This window comes from Aquarana catesbeiana, linkage group LG03 (genome assembly GCF_042186555.1).
Source record: "Aquarana catesbeiana isolate 2022-GZ linkage group LG03, ASM4218655v1, whole genome shotgun sequence".
NCBI lineage: Eukaryota > Metazoa > Chordata > Amphibia > Anura > Ranidae > Aquarana > Aquarana catesbeiana.
The window spans coordinates 582,718,242-582,733,463 of record NC_133326.1 but is presented as its reverse complement, the minus strand read 5'-3'; the positions used below and the strand labels follow the sequence as shown (position 1 = coordinate 582,733,463).

At 43.0% G+C, this 15,222-nt stretch overlaps 1 long non-coding RNA gene across 1 annotated transcript in view; it reads right to left on the bottom strand.

The window, feature by feature from the left end:
- The window catches only part of LOC141134655 (uncharacterized), a 97,202-nt gene extending 85,088 nt beyond the window's left edge, over positions 1–12,114 (bottom strand). Inside the window, exon 1 of the long non-coding RNA XR_012243260.1 lies at positions 11,768–12,114. This is a non-coding gene — a long non-coding RNA (uncharacterized lncRNA). The remainder of the gene's footprint in view (positions 1–11,767) is intronic.
- Positions 12,115–15,222: the final 3,108 nt, after the last annotated feature.

Genomic DNA, 15,222 nt, shown 5'->3' with positions numbered 1-15,222 from the left:
TCACGTTCCAATGGCTGACCTCATTACCCTACCTGGGGATCCAGCTTACCCCAACCTACGCGGGACTCTATAAGGCAAACTTTCCTCCTATACTTAAGAAGCTGACGGACATGTTGTCCTCCTGGGCTCATCTCCCATTATCCTGGTTCGGCAGGATCGTGGCAATTCGTATGACATACCTGCCAAAATTACTTTACTTCTTTAGAGTCCTATCGGTCCTGATTCCACCACATATCCTACGAATACATCAGCGTAAAATCCTGAAATTTGTGTGGGGTTCTACCCATCCCAAGATCAATAAGCAAATACTATATGCCCGCAGAATCAATGGAGGACTCTCAGTCCCTAACCTACAAACCTACTATATAGCTGCAAACATAGCCCCGTTATCCCAACTCCATACACAACACCAAATGCCGCTATGGGCCACTATAGACCTAGTGGACTCGCACCCATCTCCTTGTTGCCCTGGCTCCCCCCCACACATCGCCCTCTCGTGACGGGGCCATGTCTGGCCCATTCCCTTCGCATATGGGACTCAGTCAAGTATTCAGCCAGCCTGATTTCTCCTCATCTACCCTTACTTCAACTTCTCCAGTGCCCATTGTTCTGACCAGGCTGCGAAAGTCCCCAGCAGTTCTCCTGGTGGAAGACAAACGGTTTCACGGACATCCACCCTTTTTTTACCCCCAGTAGGATAATGTCATTTGAAGCTCTACGCTCCTCTCACGATATCCCGTTACGCAAACACTACAGCTACCTACAGATTCGCCATTTTCTCCAGGGGCTTATAAAATTTCGACCGACCCCCTTATACTTTGACCCCCTTTGAGAACTTCTGCAGAGCAAGACCCCAAACCTCGGGTTTAATATCACTGATCTATTCCTATCACCTTCAATGGGAAAGGGAACTAGGGAAACAGCTAGATCCGGAAGACTGGCAAGTCATGACTTTAACGATATCCAAATGCTCAAAGAACGTCATCTTTTTAGAAAATGCCTATAAAAGGTACTTTACAGGTGGTACTACGCACTGACTAGACTGGCCCATTTCATTCCAGCCTACTCCCCCTGCGTTTCCCAGGGTGCTCCCAGGAGGGCACAATGACGCACATCTGGTGGACCTGTCCGCAGGTATGCAGGTTATGGATCAGAGTTTACTCCCTCCTCCGAAACATACTCCATGCTGACCTCAAAAAAGATCCATACGAAGCACTTCTCTGCAACCCAATTGCAGAACTGCTTCTCCCGGAGCGCCAACTGGCTCTGCATCTCTTTACTGCAACCAAACTAACGATAGCTAGGGCATGGAAGACACAGGCACTAAGTTTTGAGGCGGTTAAGAATGGCATGGACGATATAATGGTTAATGAAAAGCTGACTGCTGTCCTTTCGGACACTCATGATAAGTTCCTGAAGGTATGGAGGCCATGGGTCGAATATACTTAAACCCACCAGATTTGATACCACCCTTCTTCGGATTTAATGCACTCTTGTTCCCCACCGAGGGGACCCACCCTTCCCCCTTTTTTTCCTCTTCTCTCCTTCCCCCATATTCTTTACTCCTCCCTTCTTAGCTAATCTCAACCCCTAGTTCTTCTTTAACCTCCCTCTCAATACTCTTACTTCTCAGTTGCACCTAAGAATCCATCTGGCCACCAGCCATAGTCTTGGATGAGATGGGTTCATGGATAGATACTCAGGACTATTTACAGTTAGGCCCCTGTTGAGACAAACTCTTCAAGTATTTGTTAAAAATCGGACGCAGTCCTATGGGCATTCCTGAAACCTTAGTGTGTCCAACGTACAACTGTTTTCAACCTCTGTTATATTCTTATTGTTTTTCTCTGATTTACTAGCACACTTATTTTATTTATAAGATGCTAAATTTCATGTTATGTTTATTCATGATGCATTCTCTACACTGTTAAACTGTAAAATTGCTATGATTATCAATAAAACCTTTTCTAAAAGAAACAGTACATCGCAGAGGGTATGACGTGAGAAGGAAAAAGAAAAGTGAGAGAAACAAAAAAGAGGTGGGTACAGTGATAGAAAGAAGAGGGAGTGAGATGTGGGAGACCCATAGAAAGGGGATGAGGGGACAGCGAAAGGATACACAGGTGGAGAGAGAAGTAAGTGCAGCGAGGAAGGAGAGAGGGGGTACAGAGAGAGAGTGGGTAGACACAGACAAGAGAGATACACAGAGAGTAAGAGAGGAGAGAGAGGGGTATAAAGCGTGAGAGCAAGAAAGGCAAGAGAGGGAGATATGCAGAGTGAGAAAAAAGAAAGAAGGGGATACAGAGAGTGAAGAAAGACGGGGGAGACACAGATTGAGAGAGGAGAGCCAGACTTAAACAGGGAGAAAGTCAGAAAGAAGCGATACAGAAAGAAAGAGGAGAGAGGAGGATACACAGAATAAAAGCAGAGAGAGAGAGGAGTATATAGAGACAGAGGGGGGTACACAGAAAGTTAGAGAAGGGAGAGGAGGAGAAGTAAAGAGAGAGAGAGAGAGAGAGAGATACGCATAGTGTGAGAGAGGAGGGATTGCATAGAGAGAGAAGGGGGGGGATACACAGAGCAGGAGAGAAGGGAGAGGGGGAGATGCACAGAGAGTGAGAGAAGAGAGAGGAGGAGATACAGAGACAGAGGGCATACACAGAGAGTGAGAGAGGAGGAGGAGATGTATGGGGGGGGGGGAGAGAGAAATACACAGAGGATAAGAGAAGAGAGAGGAGGGGATGCATAGATGGGGGGCACAATAAGTGAAAGAGAGAGGAGGGGATGCATAGAGAGAGAGGAGAGGATACACAAAGTGATAGAAGAGAAAGGAGGGGATACAGAGAGAGAAGGGGGTACACAGAAAGTAATAGAAGAGAGAGGAGGGGATACAGAGAGAGAGAAGGGGGTACACAGAGTGCGAAAAGAGAAGAGGGGTGCATGGCTAGAGAAGGAGGTACACAGGAAGTGATATAATAGAGAGGAGGGCATACAGAGAGAGAGAGAAGGGGGTACACAGAAAGTAAGAGAGAGATCTGATTATGTTCCATTTGAATTGAAATTCTGATAGACACCGCTAGAAAACATGACCACACATGCAGTCATGAAATAATGGAATAAAATAATCAGTTGGAACAGTAAATCTTACAGGCCATGGTGATCTCTTTATTATGCATTTCTATGTTTAGTGATGGAAATCTGAGAGCAGTATGTATAGACAGGAGGCAGTAACAGAGCCTTCCCCTTCTCACTTACCTCACATTACCTCGGCCAGCACATGCTCCATTACTGTCCTATAGGTGTGTCACACAAGGCCAGATACCAGCAAAGAGGTAAACAAGAGATATACGCAATTTATGACCACGAGTGTGAAAATAAACACCAGCAAAACACTTTAGGGGACAGGGAAAGAGCAGACTCAAATCACAATAACCTTCTAAGGTCAATTGCTAAGATAAAAATTACATTTTAGAGACCATTATGTGTGCATATCTGAAACATATGCAATGCGGGTCCTGTGGAATGTCAGACAGAAGATAACAATCAGAGATGCTCAGGAGATGCATCATGAGGGTTTATGAAAAACATGATAGGATGTAAACACAGGGCCAAACTAGGTCAGAGAGAGAGACATCTGAAATAAAGTCCAAATTTCCATTAGAAATAGGACAGATGTCTATGGCAACCAGTCCCTGCATAACACTTACACGTTCCTTTGAGGCATTGTTATAAAGGAGTCCTGACATTTGCACTACAGACTCGTATTAGCTGAACCTAGTATACCTATCCGATGTTCAGTGCACATTCTATGGTTCTAGTAAACTTAAGAATGGGCAGAGAAAAACTTCTGAGAAAATCATGTTTATGTTTTAGGTATCATGCCAATCAGCTCAAATGCTGAAGTATGCACTGTAGAGCATTCACAATCGTTAGTGAATGCACTGTATGCATGCGAGAGCTGGTCAGCCATGTCAACTCATCCTAAAAAAAAGCAGTGGTGTCTCCAGCTTTCATATTTAGGGGGGGCACATGGGGGGGACAGGAACAAAAATAGGGGGGCCAACTATAAAATGCAGTTATATATACTGTATATATCCTGGGGCACTTTACTTCTGTTGTGGGGCCCTTTATTACAATCCCGCAACTAGACCCTTTCACATGCAATTAGTTCCCTTCCCACTGTATTGGGGACCCCCAGGGTGGCAGAAAACAAGAGGTATGTCACCAGCACACCAGGAAAATATAAGGAACCAAAGCAGTGGGAGAACTACCAGGGATGCAAAGGTTGCACTTGTGACCGGGCCCTGGTGTTCTGCCACTGTGGGGGTTCCCCAGCCTCCTCTTGCTGTCCTGCCCCTGCTATTGACAGCACTGGTCTGGTGTCTGTCTCCTTGGCAGCGGTGGCAGTCTATTAGGACCTAGCAGGGACAGGACAGCAACAATGGTAGTTCTGCCAGTAGTCCACAGTGGGAGGATTCCCCCATACGCCTGGAAAGTGTAGATGGGGGGATTGGAACATTCTTTTTTTTTTTTTTCATTCAACCTAATAGTTGAATGAATAAAGTGATCAATGTATGGGCTGCCTAAGAGCTAAGATCAGCCATAGACAGTTTAAATCTCGTCGGTTTCAGCGAGAACTGGCTGAGATTTAAACCATTAATGGACAGGCTGAATGTACCAAGTTGATTGATCAAATTGGGTACAACCAGCCCTGCCGGATTCTCTTATGATTATCGCTAGCGGTTGCTATATCTGCTAGTGATAATAGCTGTTTGTCGGGGGAGAATACAATTGCTCAGCGGGAGGGATTCCCCTATCAGCATTAACGGTGTTGATGGGGGAATCATGCAAGTTTCTTTCCTGCAATCTGTGGTTGCAGGAAAGAAATGTGTACCGTCTATGGCAGGGATATGCAATTAGCGGACCTCCAGCTGTTGCAAAACTACAAGTCCCATCATGCCTCTGCCTCTGGGTGTCATGTTGTGGCTGTCAAGAGTCTTGCTATGCCTCATGGGATTGGTAGTTCTGTAAAAACTGGAGGTCCGCTAATTGCATATCCCTGGTCTATGGTCTGCCTAACTGTAACTGAAAGTTTGTGAATGTCTTGAAAGAACAGGAGGGGGGGGGACAGATGGGGGAGAGAAGGGAGGCAGATTGGGACAGTTCAGTGATCACGGTGTACTGCAGTGTGCACTCACCCACAGGTCCAGGCTGGAAGATCAGGCATTTTTAGCACACACAGGAATCTACAGCTGCTGGTTTTCATATTTCCCGCCCACACATTCCCTCTCTCCAGATACAGCTGAACGCAGGGGATAGTGTGGGCGGGATGGGTAGACAGAGGAGGAGCAGAGGTGATAGGAGGAGAGCTATATTCCTCTATGACATTGGTTCTCAACACCTGTCCTCAGGACCCACTAACAGGCCAGGTTTGCAAGATAACTGAAATACATCACAGGTGATATCATTTGCTGCTCAGTGATTGCAGTATTCTAGTCTGCATCATCCCAAGGTAATACTTAAAATCTGGCCTGTTAGTGGGTCCTGAGGACAGGAGTTGAGAACCACTGCTCTATGATCTCCCATCAGTGAGGGGGTGGGGAGGGTGTGTTCGCTGGGCTGTGTAAGAATGTCACAGGCACTTTTACAGAGCTGCAGCCAACAGTCTGACAATTTACAGGCTGATTCTCCTGTCCTACGGACGGGAAAAATCAGTCTGTTTTTTCACTGTCACTTAGATAATGGGAGGCTTGCCCGCCCCAGTGCTGGTGGAGTCCTTCCTGAAGTCGCTCTCCTCCCTGCAATGAGGATGCAGGGAGAGGGAGCAGATGGGGCAGCTGTGGCTATGCGAGCGGCTCTCATATTATGCATGCAGCATTGCAGAGTGTCAGCGAGCAGAGGGAGAAATCCCCTGCAGGAGCTGTCAGGACGCTCTGCCTCTCAGGAGAGCTTGTGTCCCCTCAGCGGCAACCGCTACATATAGAAACAAAAATATGTTTTAATTGGGGGGCACAGCATAATTTTGGGGGGTCAGGGCCCCCTCTGGCCCCCCTTTAGTGACACCATTAAAATAAAGGTCACCCTGTCTTTTACCCCTCTCACCTTGTAGGATGTAGAGATCTCCCTTGAGTCCTCTCACTCAGAAGAGAACTGATCCGGCGCTTTTCTCTGCAAAGTTGCTAGGTATCTCGTATTTTGCAGCACAGTCTTGATATGTTCATATGTAAAAAAAAAGCAGTAAATGTAATTTTCTGTTTTTGTTACTGTTTCTAAGAGCTTGTTCTTACCTGCAGCAGACCTTGTTGCCCCTCTGAAAAGCTATCTGCAATGGATTGCTTTTCAGAGGGCAGTTGACAGGCAGCGGAGAGGAAATATGTTGTCTCCCCACTGTCTGTTTGAACCCCAAAAAGGCTGAACTATCACGCACTGCACACGGTTGCAGCGAAATCCCCAACTTTAATGGGTCACGTGCAGGGGTGGTACTGCCCACCAAGTCACCAAATGTGACAGGGGGTTTACTCTTTCTGCAGCTGCAATGCAAGACATTACAGAATGTGGCATGTGTACAGCCTTAACCACTTAAGGACCGGAAGATTTTTTTCCCCCTTAATGACCAGGCGTTTTTTTGCGATACGGCATTGCGTCACTTTAACGGACAATTGAACGGTCGTGCCACGCTGTACCCAAACAAAATTGATGTCCTTTTTTCCCAGAAATAGAGCTTTCTTTTGGTGGTATTTGGTACCTGGGAGGGTTAACAAATGGCTAGGAGGTATGCCACCAAAAAAAGGTTCAATTATTAGACTTTAAGCAGTGCTTTTTTTAATGTATTGGGGATGCTTGAGTGCATGAGTAATTTTATTGTAAAGGTGAACTTACCCTTTAACAAATACACCAATTCTTTAATGTGTAACATTTTTGGGTGGTGCAGTCTAGATAGGGCATACTCTTTTCTATTTATTTTAGGGGATGGCACTCCTGAACTGTGCACCTTGTCAATCATTTTCGTTTCGAAGACCAGGAAACAAGTCTGAGTGTATAGCAACCAACATATCAGATTCCTTAACTCTGCTACTCAGACTCAAGGGACAGGGAACTTTTCTAGCAATTGCACTACTTTCAATTCAGGTTCTGAATGTCAAGGCAATCAATCAATCAGATCATTATAAACTTCTACTAATGCCCCGTACACACGGTCGGACTTTGTTCGGACATTCCGACAACAAAATCCTAGGATTTTTTCCGACGGATGTTGGCTCAGACTTGTCTTGCATACACACGGTCACACAAAGTTGTGGGAAAATCCGATCGTTCTAAACGCGGTGACGTAAAACACGTACGTTGGGACTATAAACGGGGCAGTGGCCAATAGCTTTCATCTCTTTATTTATTCTGAGCATGTGTGGCACTTTGTCCGTCGGATTTGTGTACACGCGATTGGAATTTCCGACAACGGATTTTGTTGTCGGAAAATTTTATCTCCTGCTCTCCAACTTTGTGTGTCGGAAAATCCGATGGAAAATGTCCGATGGAGCCCACACACGGTCGGAATTTCCGACAACACGCTCCGATCGGACATTTTCCATCGGAAAATCCGACCGTGTGTACGGGGCATAACAGTTTATTGGACTGATGTCTGAAAAACACGCAAAAAATAACACTTTCCTGCTGCCTATTGCAGCCAACCAGCATTTAACTGCAGTTCAAGTCTACAAATAAAACAAGGATTCTGAACAATTGCTTGGAGCAAAAAGAAATTTTCCATGTTAGCGCATTTTTCTTAAAGTAGTTCTGTTGCTGAAAAACACAAAACAAAAATAAGAAGATCACATTATTGCAGGACACAATAGTGAGGTAGGGACCACTTGGAGGAATCACAGAATGCAAGGGGACACAGGCATGCGACACCACCAGAAATTTGAAGAAGTTTTACTCAGTAACTGAGCAAAGATGAACAGGCTTTGGGACAGGTTAAAAGCAAGTGTCTTCTACAGGTTCTTTTAAAAATTTCTGTAATTAAGTCAATTGCACCTCTTAAAGTGGTAGTAAACTAATTTTTTGAACTTGTACCTACAGGTAAGCCTCTAATAAGGCTTACCTGTAGGTACAGTGAATATCTCCTAAACTTGTGGGGTTTAGGAGATATTCACACTGGATTCAGCCGGTGACTTTACCGGCACATGCATTCTGAAACAATGGCATACTGTGCCGGACCTTCAGAGCTCCGTGCTGGACAGCATCCCGGCCCGGTCATTCATACAGCTGGAACCTGCAAACCCAGAAGACCAGGGGAAAATGGAAGACCTGTCAGCGGTGACAGCGCACCACTGGAGGGCTTTGTTCTAAGGGAAATATTTCTTAATGTACTAGTATCCAATGCATACTAGCACATCATGCCATTATATATTGCTATAATAAAGCTTACCTGTAGGTACAGTGAATATCTCCTAAACTTGCGGGGTTTAGGAGATATTCACACTGGATGCAGCCGGTGACATCACCAGCACATGCGCTCTGAAAGGACGGCATACTGTGCCGGACCTTCAAATCTCTGTGCCAAACAGCATCACAGCCCGGCCCTCATACAGTCAAAACCTGCAAACCCAGAAGGAAGACCGGCGGAAGATGGATGCCCTGTCAGCGCACCACTGGAGGGCTTTGTTCTAAGGCATTTCATAATGTGCTAGTATGCGATGCATACTAGTACATTATGTCATTGACCTGCAGGGGATTTTTGTTTTTTTGTTTTTTTTTTTAAATGCCGCGGTATACTACCACTTTAAATATTTATATATTTATATGATGCCATGGCAGATTGTCATTGGGTTCTGTCTTGATCTATTTGATTGAGATCAAAAGCTTAAACTGGTATAAAATTGTCCATGCATATTTCCAACACATGGGTACCTGTAGACACAGTTGTGAAAAATGAAGCGCAACCCATGGAAATGGACTTTCAACATAACATGCAAACATTTGCTTTTTTTTCTTCAAACGGTGGCTACAGCTAAAGATGAACTAAGAACGAGAAAAAAAAATTGTCCTTTTCAATCATTAATTCAAACAAAAATATTCATAAATGTAATGGTGTACTTAGAAAAAGTAAATATACCCTTGGCATCAAAAACTGGTATTGCCCCCTGTAGCTGTATTGATGTCTTGTAGGCATTTTGTATAACTGCCCACCAGACATAATTTCTGATCACTCAGTACAAAATTCCTTGGGTGCAAGAGGTTGCAGTAATTAAATCAGGCCTTTGACTAGGGAAGTCCATAATCCCCCATTTCTTCTTTGAGGAATTCTTTGGTGGATTTTCCTGTGTGCTTTAAAACATTATGTTGAAATACTAATTTCCAGTTTAGACAAATTGCCTTGCATTCTCATCAAGCACATTTTGATATGATACTTAATGAATACCTGATTTAAAAAAGCAACCATAATATTTCCACCACCTTTCTTCACAGTTGTTATGAGGTTCATTCTCCTGAAATACTGTCCTCAGTTTGTGGCAAACATGTCTACTGTTACTGTGCCCAAACAACCTTGTGATTGATCAGTCTCTAGCACATTGTTACAAAAGACCTGGTTCTTTGTCTGTATGTCCATTTGCAAACTGTAATGTAGGTTATGTTGGTGCAATCCCTTTCTAATAGCAGATGCATGCACTTTGACTCACAACTGTTGCAAGTGTTACCTGAAAGATTACATTTTGGGGTTCTTGGAGACTTCTTTTAGCATCAAACTGTCAGCTCTTGGGTTGAATTTTCTTGGCCAGTCAGGCTTGGACAAGTTAGCAGTTGTTTGAGATCTATGCCACTGGTAGATCATTTTGTGTACAGTGGCATGAATAATTTCAAGTCATTTGGCAAATGTTTTCAACCCCTTGCCAGACATGCACATGTCAATAGTAAAGAGAACCATAACCTAGATGTCTGAGGTTTAAGTAAGCCAGATTCTACCTGTATACTTTCTTAGGACTTTCTAACCATTGGCATCTAATCTAAAACACCAGATTTCACGAATTTGAAGTGGTAAATATGGGGGGTGCACTTACTTTATTTTAATTTGTTTACATGTGATAAATCGGCATTGTTGTTGATTTTTTATCATGCAACATGTCAGTTTTATCTGTCATTTGTTCAAGTATAGCAACTTTATCTTTAGGCACCATTTAAATCAAGATGGAATGTTTACCTATTCAGATACATTGGCAAAGTCAATAAATTCTATGGGGCGTATTTTGTTTTTCACATGACTGTTCAAGATGACAATCCCCCAGATCATGTGTATGGAGGGCCTCCTAGTCTGCTGGTAGAGGGAACAACAGTAGTTAAGGTTTCCATGGGCCAATAAAAAAAATTAAATGTGAAGAGACCTAAAGTGATACTAAAGTCTCATTTTTTTTTTTGTTTAAAAATAGCAAACGTTATATTTACCTTCTCTGTGCAGTGGCAGTGGTTATGCACAGAGCAGCCCAGGTCCTTCTCTTCTTGGGTCCCTCGCCGGTGCTCCTGGCCCCTCCCTCCTGCCCCCCCCCCACAGCAAGCAGCTTCCTATGGAGGCACTCGAGTCGCTGTCCTCATTGGCTCACTGACTTTGATTGACAGAAGCGGGAGCCAATGGCACCCACTGTGTGTCTCAGCCAATCAGTAGGGAGAGTCCCGGACAACTCAGTCTCTCATTCAACATCTCAGGATCGAGATGGGGCACAGGTAAGTATTAGGGAGGCTGAGGGAGGGCTTTTGCGCACAGAAGGTTTTTTATATTACAATAAAAAAACCTTCGGCCTTTAGAACCACTTTGAATAAAATTAGTTTGAGACTACATCGTCAAAAGATGCCCATATTGTGTGCACTGACACTGTAGTAACTATGTTAGGCCTGGTGCGCTGACACCGTAGTAACTTTGTTAGGCTTGGTGTACACAGGCAATTTGTTCAGCTGGCGTGTTTGTGAAACATTATTGAGGAACCTGGTGTTGGAACTGGACTGTATGAACCAGTATTGTTTCTTTCCCAATGCATTACATTGTGTTGCCCTTTGGTAAACATAGCAAGTATTTGTTAAATGGCAGTGTGGGTGTGTGTATGTATATACACACACACACCCACACATACACCAGATTTAGTATTAAGTCACAGTCTGATTTTTAAATGCTTTTATGGGGAAGGAAAAAAAAGGTTTGATACTGAGATTTGTTTGAGAGGAGTTTCCTGCGAGTTCAGACTGTTTTCCCTTTGTCTGGTATAGAAAAATAAACGCGAAGCATAGCAAAAGCAAGAACAAGTGAACACTGTTCCATATAGTCCAATTCAAACACTGCATTCCAGAGCCTAACAAAAAAAAAAAAAAAGTCATAAATCTATCTCAGGATGAGAACACAAATGACAGTTACACTAACCCTCAGTTGGAGCAAGTCTTGAGTCAGCCAAGTCTTTATACATGCAGACATGTCGTGTATGACCCAACTTCACCATCTTGTGAAAGCAGATGTGATTAGCTGCTGATTGAAGGCATGTAGATAGCAGACAATCTAACTATAGCTAGTGTAACCAAACCTGCCAGGTCTGCAGGGGATATATTTAAACACACATTACTAGCACATAAACTCTTATAACAAGGGTCATAAATGCATCCGTGGTGTTTCCAACACAACAACAGACTTATGAGCATGACTCAGTCCCCCAACTATAATGTAAAAACTAGTGATTAACTTTACTTCCGCCATCCACCCACCACAGAAACGACAGGCGTGGGGAAACCTTACCTTACGTGGTGAGATGATGGTATTATGATAAACCTCTTTACTACCCTGCAGTAAAAGGCAGGGAATAGCAAACTGCATCCAAACAGGCTATCATTACTGTCATCAACTTCCTGCCGCGCTGGCCAAGTCTAGACTAGGCAAAGGGGTTTTCTCCTGTTCCAGAGCAAATATGGAGCATTGAATCATGCCAGTGGCTATGGAACAGCCATAATAAGTATATTACAAAACACAAAGGAAAGTTATAACAAAACCATAAATCAATCTCCATTGATTAAATAAGACTAGTTCTGTTGTGTTTGCATGTTCTAAATGCTCTTATTGTTATGTCCCTAAAAAATGATGTGAAGGACATACAAAAGTCTGGCTTGAAAGGAAAATGGACATAGGGGTTAAAAGCAAATAGACTGTTCACTTTGCAGGGGAATTTTCCCTTTGCTTAGTGAATGCACTAAACTTTCACTTTGCAAAGAATACCTGATTGCTAAAAATGAAAATGAAAAAAAAAAAAAAAAAAAAAACATTCAGTAGAGGTTCAACTCATTCACTAATCGAAGGGAAAATTCCTTTAATAAGCGAACAGACTGTTAATCATCCTCGTAATGTCTGCAACAAACCTGATTTGTGTCATTTTAGGATTGCAATGGAAAAAGCAAGCAAAAACGAAGGTAGATATAGACAACACAGACATATACAGTGTAGTGCACACTTGCCATTTGCAGAACAGCAGTTTAACCTTGCCCCTGACATCTATTATGTGGGATATTCTTCATATATTTTTTTTCTCAGATCTTTATACATGTATAAAGATTTAAGAAACATGTTTCAACTGATATGTTATTATTTTGCACTATCAGGCTATTTTAATAGGACTAGTTTATCAGTTTAAAAACGGTCAAAACAGCTTAAATCAGAAAAAGACAGGTGTCCTTTCCTCCTATAGATAACAGCAGTTTTTTTATTTTTTAAATGAAAAACTAGCAACATCTGAAGGTGACATTTCCATCTTTGGTTAGGTTTGCAAAGTTGGATCAATTGCTCTCCCTATAGTAGTTTGTATCTTCCCCCTCCACAAGGCCATTTGCTAAAGCTTCCCAAAAATTCTGCTTTCTCTCCTCTGCTTTCAGTGGATTCTATGTGAGATCTAAAAGGTCATCACGTGCCTGAACTTAATAACCACACAAAATAGGCTTTGGGTGAAATGGACTTTTAAATAAGCTTATATGAATGCTTATACACGACTCATATTGTGAAGTCTGTTCACTTCCACAGTTACAGTGGATTCATATCAACAGCAATACAGTGGTCAGCTGTTTTACCTTGCTCTTGGTCTTAGGTTTGAATCCCACCATGCACTCTGCAAAAAGTATTTTCTCCTCTGTGTTTGCATAGGTTTATTACCACCATTTAAATAACATACTGGTAGGTTAAACTGTTTTCACCTAATGTAGTCAATAGAGGAGCTTAGGAGTCCTCCAAACTCTGAACTTGCACTCTTACTCCAATGAGCTGCAAACCAGGTAATTTCTGCCTCATAGCCTTCCTCTTTATTTAGGTGAGCTGTGGGGTGGAAACAAAGAGTGAGAGTTCAGAGTTCAGCTAGAGATAAAGTTTGGAGGACACCTCATCTCTAAATACAGTTGTGCTCATAAGTTTACATACCCTGGCAGAATTTATGATTTCTTTGCCATTTTTCAGAGAATATGAATAACACAAAAACTTTTCTTTCACTTATGGTTAGTGTTTGGCTGAAGCCATTATCAACTGTGTTTACTCTTTTTACATCATAATGGCAACAGAAACTACCCAAATGACCCTGATCAAAAGTTTACCTCAGTTCTTAATACAGTGTATTGCCCCCTTTAACATCAATGACAGCTTGAAGTCTTTTGTGTCATTTGTGAATGAGGCTCTATCTCCTCAGATGGTAAAGCTGCCGATTCCTCTTGGCAAAAAGCCTCCAGGTTCCTGTAAATTCATGGGCTGCCTTGCATGAACTGTACGTTTGAGATCTCCCCAGAGTGGCTCAATGATATTGAGGTCATGAGACTGAGATGGCCACTCCAGAACCTTCACTTTATTCTGCTGTAGCCAATGACAGGTCGACTTGGCCTTGTGTTCTGAATCATTGTCATGGTGTAATGTCCAAGTACGTCCCATGCGCAGCTTCCTTGCTGATGAATGCAAATGTTCCTCCAGTATTTTTTGATAACATACTGCATTCATCTTGCCAACAATTTTGACCAAATTTCCTGTGCCTTTGTAGCTCACACATCCCCAAAACATCAGCGATACACCTCCGTACCTCTCACCATAGGCTTTGTTGACTCCTCTCCAAATGTAGCGTTTACGGTTGTGGCCAAAAAGCTCAATTTTGGTCTCATCACTCCAAATGACTTTGCGCCAAAAGGTTTGAGGCTTGTCTCTGTGCCGTTTGGCGTATTATAAGCAGGATACTTTGTGGAATTTGTGTAGTAATTGCTTTCTTCTGACGACTCGACCATGCAGCCCATCTTTCTTCAAGTGCCTCTTTATTGTGCATCTTAAAACAGCCACACCACATGTTTTCAGAGAGTCCTATATTTCACCTGAAGTTATTTGAGGGTTCTTCTTTGCATCCCGAACAATTTTCCTGGCAGTTGTGGCTGAAATTTTAGTTTGTCTACCTGACTGTGGTTTGGTTTCAACAGAACCCCTCATTTTCCACTTCTTGATTAGAGTTTGAACACTGCTGATTGGCATTCTCAATTCCTTGGATATCTTTTTATATCCCTTTTCTGTTTTAGTTTTACAGTTCAACTACCTTTTCCCGCAGATCCTTTGACAATTCTTTTGCTTTCCCTATGACTCAGAATCCAGAAATGTCAGTGCAGCACTGGATGAAAGATACAAGGGTCTGTCAGGAGTCCAGAAACGCATTGACCTTTTATATACACACACACTAATACAAGCAAACAGATCACAGGTGAGGATGGTTACCTTTAATAGCCATTCAAACCCCTTTGTGTCAACTTGTGTGCATGTTATCAGGCCAAAATCACCAGGGTATGTAAATTTTTGACCAGGGTCTTCTGGGTAGTTTCTGTTGCCATTATGATTTAAAAAGAGTAAACAGTTGATTGATAATAAATGGCTTCAGCCAAACACTAACCATGAGTGAAAGAAAAGTTTTTGTTTTATCATTTATATTCTCTGAAAAATGGCCAAGAAATCATAAATTCTGCCAGGGTATGTAAACTTATGAGCACAACTGTACCTGATAGAGATATTAGGCTGTGATAGTAGAATAAGTTTCTCCAGGGATTAGGGACTCTTAGGCCCCTTTCACACGGGCGCCTCCGCCTGATGGACTCCGCTTGCTCAGCAGGGGATCGCTCCGCTGATCCCCGCTGAGCAGGCGGATGACAGGTCCATCTCCGCTTACTGTGCAGAGCGGAGACGGACAGAGTCTCATTTTT